We start from the raw sequence: 14,297 nt of genomic DNA, 5'->3' as shown, positions 1-14,297 counted from the left end.
AATCAAAAATCGAATTTTCCCAATCACCTAACAGATGTTTTTCTGGGGTACTTTACGGAAATTGTGAAAACATTTGTTCAATATATCAATTTGCATGTTGTATAGATATCCCAATATATGTTTTTCTTGGGTGCTTTACCAGAATAGTAAAAGCATGTGATCAACTTATAATTTGCATTTTGTACAGATACTGTCACAATAATGTTTCAAAAAAGAGTATAAACATAAGGATTAGGGCTGCTTTGCAACTTTTGTTTACACTACTGCGGTCATTAACAAGAAAAAGTCTGTGCTCCTTTAAAATTTTGATTTTAATGGTTGTGGGAGGGACTGCTTAGGCCCTACTTATAGACACTCTGTACAGCGCACTCTATGACCCCGACGAAGGCCCCAGGCCGAAACGCGTTGGTCTCCTTACCCACTTTATGCACATGCACTTTGCTGAAAATTAAAAAACTTTGAAAAAGAATAAAGCGTTTCTAAAAAGAATTACAGACCCGTTTGCTTCTCTGGTCTGCTTGGTGCTGTCGTCCTGTGCCCTCGATGAATGGCGTGTGATACCACAAAGGGTTAATACGGGACATGAGTATCTATATATATATATATTCACTGAAAAAACCATAGGTTTCACACACGTTATGGTTAGGAATTAGCATTTAAAAAACCTTGCAAATTCACTTAAAAAACCATAGGTTTCACACATGTTATAGTTAGGTGGAAATTTCACTCGTAAAAAAACAATGAAATTCCCCCATTATAGTTAGTTCAGATAACTATAACTCGCGCGACCGCCACTCTATCAAAAGGATGATGTCATCAGTGATGTCATGAGTGATGCCACTGACCATGTCATGAGTGATGTAATATGTGACGTCATCAGCAGTGGATTGCGGTCGCGCGAGTTATAGTTATCTGAACTAACTATAACGGGGGAATTTCATTGGTTTTTTACGAGTGAAATGTCCACCTAACTATAACATGTGTGAAACCTATGGTTTTTTAAGTGAATATATATATATATATATATATATATATATATATATATATATATATCCATATGAAGCTGCCCTATGATTGAGGCGCCACACACAAGCGTTTGTCACCCTTTTATTTTGTAGGTAGCAAGGACAGCAGAATCACCCCAACCGCTGAATTAAAGGACCAAATGCGTTTCGGGCTTCCTTTGCCCTTGTTTACTGGTGTCAGCAGGAGGTACAGCTACACAGTCTTGCGCCGCACTTGCAACGCTTCAATTTCAATCTCGCCATGGTGGGCGTGGCTTAAGAGCATTGTGGTCTTGTAATGATAAAATCCTAAAATCCTTAGTGGAGGGCAGCAATGACTCCCAAAATTAATTAAAACCTGTAGTAGGTTGCTGTTGGTATTTGAAACTGGGTCCAAGCTCTCATTTCCCCACAAAATTGGACACGCTGTTCCAATTGACGCCGCCACATTGCACGGCGTGCAGGAGCTGCTCGTCCGCAGCGGGGCCCCTCGCGACCCGATTTGTGGGGACATGGACTACCTGAAGATGCAGTGATAAACCCCAGAGACAATACGGGAGAATTGAATGATGAGTAAAGGGTGGTGGGAGGGATCAGTGGATGGGGACAGGATGCTCGAAGATGATGTGAAGTATAAGACAATGCTAATTTTGCAGACTATAGTTGTGCTTATACTGTTGATAAAAGGTTTATTTAAAAAAAATATTGCCAGTTTTTTATTCTGGTAATTGTTTAACTCAGCACCGCAGAATAGTGGAACTCTGAAAAAGATAAACTTGCAAACTATAAGCTGCAAGTTTTTTTGAGTTTAAAATGGGAGATGCCGTGGTCCATAACGTGAATCCTTCGGTGTCTTTGATTTTGATGTTTTCTATCACTTTTTTTTCTGCTCTGCATATATGTAGTATACTACCAAAATATAGTGGACTAAATATTGTGTTACACTAATATCCTGTAGATAATATCAACTACCAAAATAATTGTGAAGGTAAGTATAAATCTACTACACTTAACTTCACAAATATATAGGTTGTCTATATATATATATATATATATATTCACTGAAAAAAACATAGGTTTCAGGGGCGTTATAGTTAGCTGGACTTTTCACTCGTACAAAACCATAGAAATTCCCCCGTTATAGTTAGTTCAGCTAACTATAACTCGCGTGCCCGCAATGCACTGCTGATGACGTCACATATTACATCACTCATGACATGGTCAGTGACATCACTCATGACATCACTGATGACATCTCAAATGACATCACTGATGACATCACTGATGTCATCATCCAGTGAATGTGTGTTTTTCTGAAAATTACATATGTTTTATATATGTATATCTCAAGGTCGATGGAAGAATAAATGGGTATATAAGTGTCTAAATGGATGATTTGTTTTTGAAAAATTGATTGTATAACTGACTGATTAAGTGTATCTTAGTGAATACATGGCTTAGTGAGTAATGTTTAAATATGTAAATATCTGTATCAGTCTCTCACTTTGTGTATAAGTGGCTGCATGGGTTGGTGAGTAGCTACATGAGTGTCTATATAGGTTATTAGTTGTTTTTTGAGTATCAGTATAAGTGTCTGATGTCTGTATGGTTCGGTGGGGGGTATTACGTAGTGCATAGGTGCATGAATGAGTGACTCACTGTTTGTATGTGTTGAAGACAGCATGTGTGCAGGACTGAATGGGTGGATGAGTGTGTGCATGGGTGTGTTAGTGAGTGAATGACTGTCTCAATAGTGTCTCTATGAGTAACTACATATGTTTTAAACTAGTATATGTGACTATTGGTGTATATAAGTGAGTATATGTGAGAGTGAGAGATTGAAAGAGTTCCTGTATGAATAAGTATGTGTTTCTATAAGTGATTGTTTAAAAGACTAAGTATGTGTAAGTTTCTGTAGAAGTAAGTGTGGTGGTGTGTGTATAACTGTATATGCAGGTAAACGGATGTTTGATTCTTTATTAGCATGAGTGACTATGTGTGTGAGTAACTTTATGGATGAGTGGCGTTGTGTAACAGGATGTATAGGTGTATGAGTACATATGATGAGTGAGTACATGTATGAGTGACTGTATAGGACTGTTGGTGAATGAGTGGATGTGGATGTGGATCTTACAATTACTGAGTAGGTTGTTGTAACTGGTATTGGTATGTCCATTGTTTTGAAAATTTTAATTTCTATTTTTGAATGTGTGTATCAAAGGTTATATTAGGGGGAGAGGAGGTCTGCCACTCTATCACAAGGATGATGTCATCAGTGATGTCATCAGTGATGTCATGAGTGATGTCACTGACCATGTCATGAGTGATGTAATATGTGACGTCATCAGCAGTGCATTGCGGGCGCGCGAGTTATAGTTAGCTGAACTAACCATAACGGGGGAATTTCTATGCTTTTGTGCGAGTGAAAAGTCCAGCTAACTATAACGCCCCTGAAACCTATGTTTTTTTCAGTGAATTTCTAAGGTTTTTTAAATGCTAATTCCTAGCTATAACGTGCCTGAAACCTATGTTTTTTTCCAGTGAATTTCAAAGGTTTTTTAAATGCTAATTTCTAGCTATGCCTACAGAGATAGGACATGTGAAGAAAGAAGGAAAAACGCACAGAAAGAAAAAAAAGAAATGCAGAAAGAAGCAACAGAAGTCCTCAAAGACGAAGGAAAGTGCAGGAAGAAGTATAACGTGCAGAAAGAACAAACAGAAGAGCAGAAAGAAGCCTTGTTGCAAAATCATCCTGTACCCTCAACTTTTTCAGACGGATACTGGTGGTAACTGAGTCTGACTAACCAGTCCTAGAGCCAGTGCTATGTTAAAAGACACTCAGAATACAGTGAAAACACCTACATACACTAGGGCACACTATGCGTTGGGGTCCCCCTGTGATTAACATGACCTCCTCTGTAAGCCCCTAGTATATAATAGGGCAGGGGATTAAAACTACCTCTTAAAACACACCACAGGGCGTGTTTGAACACGTCACCTGATGCCCCGCCCCCTCCCTTCCCCACTGTGTAAACACGCCCTGTAGCCGTTTTAAGTTGGGAGATTAAGTCATCTTGAATCCTGAGGGTCCCTAGGGTCCAACTAGACCACTAGGTACCTCCAGTAAGCGCCACAGAGCTGCGTTGCAGAGAGGTGTAAAAAGGGGCACGGCCTGCACCACCTCTCTGCAACGCAGAGCAGTGGTGCTTACTGGAAGCACCTGGTGGGCTAGTTGGACCCCAGGGTCCCTCACGATTGAAAGGGAATTATTTCCCCAACTTAAAAACGCGCCACAGGGCGTGTTTGCACACGTCACCTCAGGCCCCGTCCCCTCCCTTCACCACTGTGTAAACGCGCCCTGTGGCCGTTCTGAGTTGAGAGATTAAGTCCCCTTGAATCCTAAGGGTCCCTAGGGTCAAACTAGCCCACTAGGTACCTCCAGTAAGCGCCACAGAGCTGCGTTGCATGGAGGTGTAAAAAGGGGCGTGGCCTCAGAACACCTGTCTGCAAAGCAGCTCCCTGTCGCATGCTGGAGATACCTGTTGGGCTAGTTGGCCCTCAGGCACCCTCAGTATTGAAGGGGAATTAATTCCTCAACTTACAACTGGCCAGGGGGCGCGTTTGCAGAGTGCTGCAAGGAGGGGGCGTGGCCTCCGGCGCGATGCCGGTCTTTTATTTAGTTTTTTTTTTTTAGAAGGAGGGCTGTGTGGCCCCCTTTCTTTTTCTAATTTATTAGCCCTGGGGACCCCATCCCCCAGGGCCTGCACCCTAATTTTCTTTGTTGAAAAAAATTAATTTGGCCCTCCCAAGGCCTTAATCGGGTCATGGCCTTTTTTTTTTTTTTATTCTTTAGGAGGGGGGCTGTGTTGCCCCCCTCCTCAGGCCACTTATGGCCCCGGGGACCCCATCCCCCGGGGCCGGCCTTTGATTTTTATTATTTAAAAAAAATATATATTTATAGAAACACCTAGGACATGCTGGACAAACCGTATGTACCTATCACCATGACGATTTGCGTGATATTCATTAAAAGGCGACTATGCATACAATGAATCCACGTAGAATGTATTCACACCGCTAGTGAAGCTCTGACATGTCTGACACCCTACCGTGCCTAATCCCGGCGCCCCCGCTGGTGGGTACTCTCCAAGTAGACACCCTTGTCGTTTTTTTATACAAACATGGGTAGCTATTGACGGGCACATTTAATACACATGCACACCAAGCCATTCAAAGGGGATTCGACAAAAATTCGACCAAACTATGCAAGAAACCCCCTCACGGTTAATAAAACACACATCCACCGCCGGATGTGTAATACTTTTTATTTTACTCTCTGGAAAGGAGACAAACCTCACTTGAGAGTCACAGCGTGCTCCTGGCTGAGCCCAATGCTGTGTTACACCCACCAGTGCCCGCCGAGTGCCACACACCTCTGTGTTGTATTCCACCAGCTAGTGCGTATGCTATGACACTCTCTAGCCCATGTGCACTGTAACACCACCCCGTGAATATGTCATGCCACACTTGCCTTCGCACGGGTTATATTGCCCCATCTAACGTGCCTTCCTCGATGCCTATGTTAAAAGCACAGCGCTATGCCATACATATTATAATCTGGGATCAATATCTTTGTCACAGTGCATATGCAATGTTACACTACCCAGCACATATTTTAGATTACAACTTTAGAGACTACTTAGGTTATACAACACTGCCCTGTGCATATTACACTCCAAGGCGCATATCACATAGCAAGCGCTAGTGCCTGTGCTATCTCGCGCTCTCCAATGAATCTGTCATTGCGCACAATGTATTGCATATTATATTTCAAGGCCCGGTTCATCTTATATCACACTTTTTGGTGCATAGTTTATACCATATACTATATCTAGTTTTCATTTTCAATCGTGCTCTCAGGACTATGTTCTATATAACACTGCGTCCACCTACCCTTTTCACGGGCATTACATTTTGCGATGGGGGTTGGAGGGTCAGGGGATGTTTCTGCCAAGTGAGCCCGGAGTCACAGTCCCAAACGTACTCTTCTTCCTGAATAAAAGTGAGATTATGCTGCATACTTGTTCATATTTTAAGTAGTTCGCACAGACACACATTTTAAAAACAATAAAGTTCCTAATAGCCACCTTCAATGAACAGTTAGCTTGCTGCCCCATCCACCTCCTCCCTATCTTCTGTTGTCTGAATCCATGGACTAGCCTCCTCCCTCCTGCCATGCATGGTCTGATGTGCTGCCACTGCCCTCCATTTAGCATGATGTACCAGTCCACTCCTCCTGCCCTCCATTGCCCAATTCTATGGCCCATCATTGACCTCCTGCTTAGCCTCTGTGCTTAGCTTGCTGCCCCTATTCTCCTTCCCCCTGCCCTCCGATGTCTTTGTGCATGCCCCTGCTCCATCCTTTTTGACCACCATGTTCCATGGACCTGCCACTCCTATCTACTCTGAGTGTTCTGTTGAGCTCCCCTCCCACCTGCCTAGCATTGTCAGATGACTGTAACCTGTCCCTGCCACCTCCACCCTGCCTGTCCACATGCCATGCCCCTATCCCCTTCCTCCTGTCCTCCATTGTCCATTTTACTGCCACACCCTTCTGCCCTCCCTGGTCTGTTGTGCTGCAACTGCTCCTCCTGCCTGCCCCGTGCGGTCTGGTGTGAGGCCCCTTCCCCTGAACTCTCTTGTCTGTGCCCAGGTCCTGACCCTCCTTTCTATCCTCCATGGTCCTTTGTGCATGCCCCTGCACCCTCCTTCTTGCCCATCATAGCCATTGTGCTACCACTTACCCTCCCGCTTGCCATGCATGGTCTTCTGTGCTGCCATGGCCCCTCCCACCTTCCCTGTGTGGTCAGCTAGCTGCTCCTGACCCCCTCCCACCTTCCCTCCATGGTCTGTGTGTATGCCATCATAGTCTCACTGTTGCTCTCCATGGTGTGTCTTGTTTCTAGTGCCCATCCTGCCTGACCTCCATGGTCATCTTGCTGCTCCTGCCCTGCCCCCTTGCCCCCAGCCCTCTGTTTCCATGTGCAGACCCCTATTCCCTCCCTCCTGGCTTGTCGGTTCCATTGTAATGCCCCTGATCCGTCCCTCCTGCCCTTTATGGTTTGTTATGCTGCAGCTTTCTCTCCTGTCTGTCCATTATGGTCAGCTAGCTACCATTGCCTCTTTCCCCTCTGTTGTCTGTTGTCCATGTGCATTGTCCTGTCCCCTCCTTATTGCTTTCTATGGATTGTTGTGCTGCACTCCCGTCCCGCATGCCATGTGTGGTGTATTGTGCTGCTGTAAACCCTGATGCCTGCCCTGTAGGGTCAGTTTGGTGCACCTCTCAATGTCCCTCCTGTCCTCTGTTATCCGAGTCCATGTCCCTACCCCAATTCCTCCTGCCTACCATGATCCAATGTACCATACTTGCGAACATTTTAAACTTGGTAAGAGGGAGATTTTAAAATAAAACTGGGGTATTGATTTTCCCCTTTGAGTTACATTGAAAAAGAGAAGATTGTAGACAGGAAACTGATCAAGTAAAGCCCATTTGAGCTTAAAAACATTGGACGTTTCCTGGCTGAAACGGGTCTGTTGGCACGTATGGTTGTATGACCGCTGCCTCTTCCTTCTGCCCACAATGGTCTATTATATTGCCACAGCCTCTCTTGCCAGTCCTGTATTGTTGGTTTGTTGCCCCTGCCCCCCTTTCCACTGCCCTCCATAGTCTGTTGTGCTGCCACTGCCCTTCCTGCCTGCCTAGTGTGGTCAAATTGTTGCCTCTGCACTCTCCTACCTGCCTTCAATTTTCAGAGTCCGTGCCCCTGACCTCTGCCTCTCAACAGTATCCCAATGAACAACTAGATTGCTAACATTCTATATTTATTACAAAAGTGGGGAACGCCTGACGTCATCTTGATGTAATCAAAACTGTAATGCCTAGAGCATTTCCTTTAGAAATTACATATATGAGAGGGTCTTATTTGCAACAAAATTATGGTTAGTGCTCTAAAAAACTAAAATGAGGACATATTTTCTGAGTTTTCAAATAGCGACAAAGAACTTTTAAATTATTTGTAATCTTAGTTTTTTTATCCAGTTGACCACTTGATTAAATGTTGCATCCAAGGGGAGAGGGTGTGGTGTTACTTCCAGAGCTGCAGACTTTGCAACTGGGGAACCAGGTTGGAGTTTCTGCTTCAGCTCAACATTCTGTGATTCTGGTCAAATCACTTAATCTCCCCATGTCTACAACCAAAATGAATTTGATCTTGTGTGATGTAACCGATGCTCATGTAAAGCACTCCAATACCTGACAAGTCTGCACTATATAAAACTGCAAATACACAAAAAATAAGTGTTTTGCACACTTCTGTCATTGGGCTACATTTGGGCTACGTCTGGGTGATATTTGGGCTACATTTGGGCTCTTTTGTCTCTGGTGGCCATTTTAGGAGATTTATTTGTTATGAAGTTTCCTAATTTCCTCATTTACTGCAGTCTCCTCAGTAGGAAATGCTTTCAGTTTTTTACTTTGATTCCATCAAGAAGGTATTCAGATATGTTACACATTTGCCATAAATTCTGAATGTTAGCACTCTAGTTGCTCATTAGATCACTGTAGTAAAGCTACTGCTCACCACGGAAGTCTGCTGCTAGTATTAGAAGTGCATGTTTCAGTCTGCATATCAGACTTTTTTAATGAAATAGAAGAGGATTTGAGAAGTCACTCAAAATGTGCCCTAATTTTTCTTTCTTCAGCACTAATCATAATTTCTATGGCAAAATGAACCCCCTCATTGTGTTCCTTTTTAAATTAAATGTTTTAAGTGTTACCAGTTTATTCCAATCAAGATGGCTTCAGGTGTGCCATACTTTTGTCATAAGTAAGACAGTAAGCGCTCTAGTTGTTCTTAAGAACACTCTGGGACATTCTGTCATTGGGCTATACTTGGGCTACATCTGGGTAATGTTTGGGCTACATTTGGGCTCTTTTGTCTCTGGTGGCCATCTTGGGAGATTTATTTGTTATGAAGTTTCCTAATTTCCTCATTTACTACAGTCTCCTCAGTAGGAAATACTTTCAGTTTTTTACTTTGATTCCACCAAGAAGACATTCAGATGTGTCACACATTTTCCATAAATTCTGAATGTTAGCACTCTAGTTGCTCATTAGATCACTGTAGTAAAGCTACTGCTCACCAGGCAAGTCTGCTGCTGGTATTCAAAGTGCATGTTTCAGTCTGCATGTCAGAATTGTTTTATGAAATAAAAGAGGATTTCAGAAGTCAAAATGTGCCCTAGTTTTTCTTTCTGAAGCACTAATCATAATTTATATGGCAAAATGAACCCCCTCATTTTGTTCCTTTGTAAATTAAATGTTTTAAGTGTTACCACTTTATTCCAATCAAGATAGCTTCAGGTGTGCCATACTTTTGTCATAAGTAAGACTGTTAGCGCTCTAGTTGTTCTTTAGAGCACTCTGGGAAGCTGCAGTAGAACACAAAGGAATCAACTGACAGTCTCTGCCCTTGTTGGATGTACATGTTTTACTGAGAATGTCAGACTTCATTCTTACATGACTGAGAAAGATAATGTGAATTTACAGAAAATATGCTCTCAGTTTAGCTTATAGATCACCTTCCAAACCTCTGTGGGAAAAGCATGAGAAAATAGTTTTCTCTCAAACATGGTTCATGATATCACAGCAGAAGGCTTTTTCACATGGTAAAATCACCTTAGAACACACCACAATTCCTAAAATGAGTATGGTACCATCAACAAATGATTTATAATGTAACTAAAGTCTTAAAACCTTCTATTAACTGCAATGCTTTTTAATGAGGTGCTATCATGTATATTGGTCCCAAGATGGCTGCCAACACTTCTTGGATGAAGTACTGACAGCCAATCAGATCTCACGATGAGATGTGTCGTTAGGATCCGCCCAGATATGTATGTGATTTTACTTTTGATTTTCTCAGGAACTACTGAACAGATTGACACCATATATGCAAAAGGCACATCCCTGAGCTGAGGACTACCTCTCTGCCAAATTTCAAGTAATTCTGTTCAGCCGTTCGGGCTGTACCTTGGACTAAAGGTCCCTATGGAAAATTGCATGGGAAAAACGTGTTTTGGGACCCCCATTTTTTCTCAGCCCCCGCTTGATGAATCCCCCCGAGACTCTCAGGGTAGGAGCGGAGCGGAGCGCCCCACCTATTTTGAAAATTTCGCGAGGATTCGTCAACCGGCGCCAAAGTTATTCCAAATAGAATGTTGCGGATTTCCTATGGAAACACGGTCCTAACTATAACTATCTACTGGCGACCGCCAGTAGGTAATATATATATATATATATATATATATATATATATATATATATATATATATATATATATATATATATATATATATATATATATATATATTACCTAAATAAGCCACAAGTACCGGTAAAGGGATCCTTCTGTCACGGGCGGTCCGAGCCAGGAAACCGGAATTCCTATTACTTGAAAGCCACCACTCTCGTAATCACGAAAATAGACTCGAACTCCAAAGCTGTATGCAAATATTTAATATCCAAGTGCAAGAACGACGCGTTTCACCAATACGGCTTGTTCACGCTCGAAAATGCAAACAAACCACCATGTTTAAATACACAGGTTCATTAAATGACGAGTTTGCAAAAGGTATCAGGAAGGATGTGAATTAGGCGGCCATCTTGTAACAGTGTGTAATACCTTATATACTTATTGTTATTAACACAATTGTATGCAAAATACGAATTAATACACGTTAACCACAATGGAATCCTCATTGTATATGATAGTTATACCAAGGCAGATAAAGTGGATGTTGATGCGTGATGAAAACGCAATTCAAATACAATACAAAAAATTACGTGATTGAATATCCACAATAATGTTTCTATATCTCCAAACACCATATTACATGATGGGCGTGCTGTTGTGGTGCACAACTCCTAAACCAGTACATACAATAGCGAAAATGCGAAAATGCGATGTAGTTCGCGTACCAAACGCCCAAGTGGGCGGAACCAGGAACGTCAACCAATCAGTGAATCAAAAAATGGAAATACCCAATCAGGTCGTATACCAAGCCAACAGCACTCCCAAAATTGTAAGTGGTTCTGTCAAGAACATGTCCAATGGCAATGCGTTAACATATGCGTCCAATCGCCCAAGTGGGCAGGAGTGAGATCAATCTTGGACAATATAAAGATCAAGCCAATTAAATAATCAAAATATCATAAGATGGTACACATACCTCAGTGTATGAATGCAATACAATTATGTTATCCCAGTTGGGTTTCAAACAAGACATAATAAACAAGAATATAAAGTAATAAGGTCCCTGAAGGCAACTAATGAAGGTACAGATAACTGAAATCCATCATTATAATATGCATGACCACCTTCCTCAGTGTTCCTGATACACCGTCTGAAAAATAAACACATGTGAGTATAAAATATTAAAATGAGTCTACAACAGCTCAGGATAAACTTTCATAGATGCTTAATCATGCAAATGAACAGATAATTCTTCGCTCATATTTAATCCCTTAGGAGCGAGACTTTCAAAATCCACAATATAACGGGATTCTAATTTCCTCAACAGTAGTTCTCGATTACCACCTCTTATACCCATATCCACAGAGTCGATGACAACCATGCGTAACTTGGTTTCATCTTGGTAATGTTGATCGAAAAAGTGTCTAGCTATGGGATATGCTCGGTTGTTATTCCGTATAGCCCGTAAGTGCTCCAACACGCGTTTCTTGGCTGCATGTTTGGTACTGCCTATGTACCATTTGGCACATGGGCAGATCAACACATACACGCAATGGTTGGAATTGCATGTGAGTTTCTTTTTTATAACAAATTCTCTCTTAGAATTTGGTATCTGTAACTTGGCACAGTCGGTGCTATTTTTACATGCTTTACATTTTTTGCAGCATTTGAAACCCCCTTCCCTGTTCCTGGGATCATTTTCATTGCTAGTAATGTAACTGCAACTTAGTTCATCCGCCAGACAACGACTTTTTCTAAAAGTGATCTGTGGATTGCTACTCAGATCTTGTTTGAGATGTTCATCCGTGAGTAGCACATGCCAATGTTTATTAAAAACTCTGCGTATTCCAGCAGCTTGGCCTGAGAAAGTGGTGATAAATCTAATTTTCTCTTCTTTGGTTTCCTTCTGTTTGGGATAAATAAGTTCATCACGTGTTTTAGTTTCTACTCTGGAGATTGCATCTTTCACAGTTCTGGCACTGTAGCCTCTTTCCCTGAATCTCTGGCACATAGTGTCCCTCTCTTTCTCATATGCCACTTTCGTACTGCAATTTCTTTTGGCCCGGAGCAATTCCCCATAAGGGATGCTCCGTATCAGATTTCCTGGATGGCTGCTACTGGCATTCAAGATGCTATTGCCCGCTGTGTCCTTGCGGAATAATTTAGTGGTCAACTGATTGTTAGTGACTTCCAGGCGGACATCCAGAAATTCCATGGAATTTTTGCTGATATTTTCAGTGAATTGTAAATTGCAGGTGTTATGATTCAATTTGTCGATAAAGATTCGAACAGAATCTTCATCACCACACCAGATGAAAAAGATGTCATCAATATAGCGCAGCCACAGGGCAACGTTGTTAAATTCCAGCATATTGGCGACCACCTGCTCCTCCCACCAGCTCATGAACAAATTTGCATAGCTGGGGGCGAAGCAGGTTCCCATCGCTGTGCCCTGTGACTGCTTATAGATGACATCATTGAAAATGAAAAAATTATTTTTGAGACAGATCTCAATCATTTCCAATAACATCTGGGAGTGATGTAATAAAGAGATGGATCTAGTTTTAAAGTAGTGTTGGATAGCCAATAAGCCTTGTTCATGTTGGATGCTAGTGTATAAACTACTAACATCCAAAGACACCAGAGTGTACTCTGCCTCCCAATGTATGCCCTCAATGATGGTTAGAAAATGCGTTGTATCTCTGAGATACGAGGGTAGGGCAACCACATATGGCCTCAAGAAGTAATCGATGAACCTAGAGGTATTCTCGTACAATGACCTAATAGAAGACACTATGGGTCGACCTGGAGGATTTTGCAAATCCTTATGTATCTTCGGTAATAGATACAGGATTGGTATTCTGGGATGTGCGCAATACAGATAACTAAATTCTTCTTGTTCTAGCAGACCCCTGTCTTTCCATCCCACCAGGATCTCTCTATATGTGATCTTAGATTTGAGTACCTCAGCCATATCCGTTTTGCAATAGCAGTTAACATCCTCCAACTGTCTCAATCCCTCAGATAGATATTTGTGCTTGTCCAAGACAACCACGTTGCCACCTTTATCTGATTGGCGGATCACAATGTTGTGATCCGCTTTCAGCTCATCAATAGATGTAATTTGTCTAGCTGACAGATTTTTTCGTCTCCCTGGTATCTTGTTATATCTTATTTTCTGTAGGTCATACAGCACACCCTTTTCAAAGATGTCAATTGCCTCACATTGTACATTAGGGAGAAATACAGATTTAGGTTTAAATTTGCTCCCTGGGTTGTTATCCAAATTCTCGCCCCATGTATCCCATTCAGGTATGGACTGACCAACATCAACGTTTTCTGTCATGTCATATAATGCATGCATAAGTTCAACATCCAAAACATTCAAATTACTCTCTCTTTGATTAACACTTACAGTTTCTTGTTGTTGGGGTTTAGTGTTAAACCATTTCTTGAGTTTGAGTTTTCTTGAAAACAGGAATAAATCAATACGAGTCTGAGTATAGTTCATATTCGAAGTAGGACAGAATATATATATATATATATATATATATATATATATATATATATATATATATATATATATATATTACCTACTGGCGGTCGCCAGTAGGTAGTTATAGTTAGGACCCTGTTTCCATAGGAGAACCGCAACATTCTATTTGGAATAACTTTGGCGCCGGTCGACGAATCCTCGCGAAATTTTCAAAACTAATGGGGCGCTACGCTCCGCTCCTACCCTGAAAGTCTCGGGGGGATTCATCAAGCGGGGGCTGAGAAAAAAGGGGGGTCCCAAAACGCGTTTTCCCCATGCATTTTTCCATAGGACCTTTAGACACAGCTACAGCCCGAACGGCTGAACAGAATTACTTGAAATTTGGCAGAGAGGTAGTCCTCAGGTCAAGGAAGTGCCTGGTGTAAATCTGTTCAGTAGTTCCTGAGAAAATAGCATTTAAATCAATATATATATCTGTGGCAG

The sequence above is a fragment of the Triturus cristatus genome, chromosome 4_1 (genome assembly GCF_964204655.1).
Source record: "Triturus cristatus chromosome 4_1, aTriCri1.1, whole genome shotgun sequence".
In the NCBI taxonomy this organism is placed as follows: domain Eukaryota; kingdom Metazoa; phylum Chordata; class Amphibia; order Caudata; family Salamandridae; genus Triturus; species Triturus cristatus.
Note: the sequence above shows the minus strand (reverse complement) of the source record.